The following is a 4,794-nucleotide window of genomic DNA, read 5'->3' on the forward strand; positions in this document are numbered from 1 at the left end:
CTGGCTTAAACATAATCGTCCTGCTTCTTGCAAATCAAGATTACATGTCTTAAGAGCCCAAAATGCTTTATGCTCAATCTCAACTGGGAGATGACATGTTTTTCCGTAAATGAGTCGAAAAGGTGTGATTCTAATTGGAGTTTTATAGGCCGTTCGAAAGGCCCAAAGAGCATCCTCCAATTTCATGGACCACTCTTTCGGATTTGCACCTACAGTTTTCTCCAGAATATGTTTTAATGCCGGTTAGTGTTCTCAACTTGTCCACTTGTTTGTGGATGATAAGCTGTCGATATCTTATGAGTTACCCCATATCTTTTAAGAACTTTCTCAAGTTGAGCGTTGCAAAAATGTGTACCCCGATCACTTATCAAAGCTTTCGGTGTTCCGAACCGTGCAAAAAGACGTTTCAAAAAATTGACTACAACTCGTGCATCATTTGTTAGGAGAGCTTGCGCTTCCGCCCATTTAGACACATTATCAATAGCAACGAGTATGTAGAGATTATTATGAGATTTTGGAAAAGGGCCCATGAAGTCAATGCCCCAAATGTCAAAAACTTCGCAAACTTGAATGATATTTTGTGGCATCTCATCGCGTTGACTTATTCTCCCGACCCTTTGACATGCATCACAAGATTTACAGAGAAGATGGACATCCTTGAAAATAGAAGGCCAATAGAATCCAGCCTCGTAGACCTTTCTTCCCGTGAGTTGAGGTCCGTAATGCCCTCCTGTAGGTCCTGTATGACAATGGAGTAAGATTTGTCTAGCTTCATTCCCGAATACGCACATGCGTATTACTCTATCGAGACAATTTTTAAACAGATGTGGATCCTCCCAAAAATAGTATTTAATGTCGCTAAAGAATTTCTTTCGTTTTTGATACGACAGTCCCTTTTCAAGAAATCCACATATCAAATAGTTCGCAATTGGTGCGAACCATGGTGGTTCTTCAATCTCAATCTTCATCAGATGTTCATTAGGAAAGTCATCCTGTATCGCGGATTCATCCAGAGTTTTTAGCTCAGGGTTCTCAAGACGTGAAAGATGATCGGCGACAAGATTTTCTGCTCCCTTTTTATCTCGGATTTCGATGTCAAACTCTTGCAGGAGCAAGATCTAACGAATTAAGCGTGGTTTAGCATCTTGTTTTGAAAACAAGTACTTAAGAGCAGAATGATTGGTATAGACAACCGTTTTTGCTAGAACAAGATATGATCGAAATTTATCAAAAGAAAAGACTATAGCAAGGAGTTCCTTTTCAGTGGTTGTGTAGTTTGTTTGTGCTCCTTGTAAAGTCTTACTAGCATAGTAAATGGGTTTAAATCGTTTTCCTATCCTTTGACCTAAAACGGCTCCTATTGCAAAATCACTTGCATCACACATGAGCTCAAATGGAAGGGCCCAGTTTGGAGCTATCATGATTGGCGCATTGGTGAGCTTTTCTTTGAGAACGTTAAAAGATTTTATGCATTCATCTGAGAAGATGAATGGAGCATCTTTTTCAAGGAGTTTGTTCATCGGAGTGGCAATTTTAGAAAAATCTTTAATGAATCGTCGGTAAAAACCAGCATGCCCTAGAAAACTCCTAACTCCTTTGACATTGGTAGGATGTAGAAGTTTAGCAATTACATCAACTTTTGCTTTATCCACTTCAATTCCTTCACTTGAGATTTTATGACCTAGAACGATGCCTTCTTTAACCATGAAATGGCATTTCTCCCAGTTAAGCACTAGATTTGATTTCTCGCATCTAATAAGCATTCGTTCAAGATTTGAAAGACACGACTCAAAAGAGTCACCGAAGACTGAAAAGTCATCCATTAAAACTTCCATGCATTCTTCTATCATATCATAGAAAATCGCCATCATGCACCATTGAAAGGTTGCAGGGGCATTGCAAAGTCCGAATGGCATGCGTTTATATGCAAAAGTGCCATATGGGCATGTGAAGGTGGTTTTCTCTTGGTCTTCGGGTGCGATTGGGATTTGAAAATACCCTGAAAAACCATCAAGGAAAGAATAGTAACTATTTCCTGCTAACCTTTCCAACATTTGATCGATGAAAGGTAAGGGAAAGTGATCTTTTCTGGTGGCGTCATTTAATTTTCTATAATCAATGCAAACACGCCATCCAGTTATAGTCCGAGTAGGAATAAGCTCATCTTTTTCATATGTGATCATTGTAATGCCACATTTTTTAGGTACGCATTGCACCGGGCTTACCTATGGACTATCAGAGATGGGATAAATTAAACCTGCATTAAGTAGTTTAATTATCTCTTTCTTCACCACATCTTGCATGTTAGGGTTTAGTCTTTGTTGACGTTGTACACAAGGTTTGAAATTATCTTCCATGAGAATTCTGTGTGTACAATATGAAGGACTTATACCCTTGATATCTTAGATCTTCCATGCAATAGCTGGTTTGTTGGCTTTTAACACGGAAATCAATTGAGATTTTTCTTTTTCAGAAAGGGAAGATGAGATGATTATAGGTAATTGAGATTCACCATGCAAATATGCGTATTCCAAATGGTTTGGAAGTGGCTTTAATTCCAATGTTGGTGGTTCTTCAATCGATGATTTGTACCTGTATCTGTCTTCCTTTTTCAGAACTTGAAGTTCTTCTGTTGTTGGTTCGTATTCATTAGCCATGAGTGTAGCTAATAATTCAGCTTCATTAATCGGTTCTGTTCCTTCTCCTAAAGAACATTCACATGTTCCTTGTAATTCTGGAAATTCTTATAACAATTCTTTATGTTCATCTATAGTTTGCATATAATAGCACGCATCATCTGCAGATTGAGGTTGTTGCATGGCCTTATCAACAGAAAAGGTCACACTCTCGTCATCTATACTTAGGGTTAATTTCTTACCAAACACGTCTATTATTGCTCTAGCCGTGTTTAAGAATGGTCTTCCTAAGATAAGAGGAACTCAAGAATCTTCTTCCATATCCAGAATCACAAAATCTGCTGGGAATACTAAAGTACCAACTTTAACTAGCATATTCTCCATTATCCCTCTAGGATATTTGATTGATCGATCAGCTAGTTGTATGCTCATTCGTGTTGGTTTTAACTCTTCAAGGCCTAGTTTAACGTATAATGAATAAGGCATTAAGTTAATACTAGCACCTAAGTCTGCTAATGCTCTTATTGAATCAAGACTACCCATTAAACATGGAATTGTGAAACTTCCGGGGTCGGAGAGTTTTTCGGGTATCTTGTTCAATAATACTGCCGAACATGCATCATTCATTGTGACAGCTGAAAGTTCTTCCATTTTCTTTCTGTTTGTGATCAGGTCTTTCAAAAACTTCGCATATCTTGGCATTCCTGAAATTACATCGATGAAAGGAAGATTGACGTTTATTTGTTTGAACATGTCAAGAAACTTTGACTGTTCGGCCTCGAGTCTTTCTTTTCTTTGTTTGCTCGGGTAAGGAAACGGTGGTTGATATGGTTTAACGTATGGTTTAGGTCGTACTGAACCTTCTAGTATTTCAGCTTGTTGTTCATTGGCTTTCTCAACTACTGGTTCTGTCGCCTTCTCTGGTTCTGGTTGTGGTGGTGGAATAGGATAATCTGGTATAACAGGTGGCGTAAACGTCAAACCACTTTGGGTGTTAATTGCTTTGGCTGATTCATTTCGAGGGTTGGTATTCGTGTCGCTCGGTAAACTCCCTGGCTTTCTTTCACCAATTAACCTTTCTAGGTTACTTACTTCTTGTTCTAAGTTTTGGATAGAAGCTTGCTGGTGTCTGAATGATTGCGAGTTTTGTTCATTAGTTTGTTTTTGAGATGCAACAACCTGTGCTTGGGATTCCATGAGCTTTGTCATCATTTCCTCCAGGTTTGGCTTTTTCTCGTCGGTTTGTGGTGGCTTATTAAGAAAACCAGGTCTTTGCTGATTGCTAGGACCTTGTTGGTTATACGAGTTATTGTTGGGCCCATTTGGATTGTATGGGGTGTTGTAAGGTCGGTTGAAATTATTCCTTGGCGGTTGATAATTATTTTGATAATTATTTTCCGACCTTTGGTTCATGTAGGAAACATTCTCACGTTGTTCCATCGTTTGCTCAACACTGAAACAATCTTTCGTCAAGTGTGGCCCCCCACACTGCTCACAACTGATTCGTATCGCGTGAATATCTTTAGTCATCTTTTCCATTCGTCTATCGACAACATCTAACTTTGCGGAAATGGAATCAAAGTCTTGGCTAGATTCGGCTCTAGCCGCTTTAGATGAACGAAAGATATCTTTTTCCTGGTGCCACTCATATGAGTGGGATGCTGTATTATCAATAATTTTGTGAGCTTCAGTTGCGGTTTTCTTCATAATGGAACCACCAGCTGCTGTGTCGATGTCTTTTCGTGTAGCAACATCGCATCCTTGGTGGAATATTTGCACTATTTGATAAGTGTCTAAACCGTGCTGAGGACATCCTCTCAACAACTTTCCAAATCTTGTCCATGCCTCATATAATGTTTCATTTGGCTTTTGCGTGAACGTAACAATTTCTCCTTGAAGTCTCACGGCTTTAGATGCCGGAAATAATTGTTTAAGAAATTTCTCAACTAAAACATCCCATGTGTCAATCGCTCCTTCCGGTAACGATTCTAATCAATCTTTGGCTTCTCCCTTTAAAGTCCAGGGAAACAACATGAGATAGATCTGTTCATCCTCAATTTCTCTGATTTTAAATAGAGTACAAATCCTATTAAAGGTTCGAAGATGTTCGTTTGGATCTTCTTTTGGCGTACCACTAAATTGGCACTGATTAGTTACC

General features: G+C 38.9%; 1 non-coding gene across 1 annotated transcript; it reads left to right on the plus strand.

Moving 5' to 3' along the window:
- Positions 1 to 4,431: 4,431 nt before the first annotated feature.
- Positions 4,432 to 4,538, plus strand: LOC139860758 (small nucleolar RNA R71). The gene has a single exon (XR_011763380.1). It is a non-coding gene; the product is annotated as a small nucleolar RNA R71 (small nucleolar RNA).
- Positions 4,539 to 4,794: the final 256 nt, after the last annotated feature.

The sequence above is a fragment of the Rutidosis leptorrhynchoides genome, chromosome 7 (genome assembly GCF_046630445.1).
Source record: "Rutidosis leptorrhynchoides isolate AG116_Rl617_1_P2 chromosome 7, CSIRO_AGI_Rlap_v1, whole genome shotgun sequence".
In the NCBI taxonomy this organism is placed as follows: domain Eukaryota; kingdom Viridiplantae; phylum Streptophyta; class Magnoliopsida; order Asterales; family Asteraceae; genus Rutidosis; species Rutidosis leptorrhynchoides.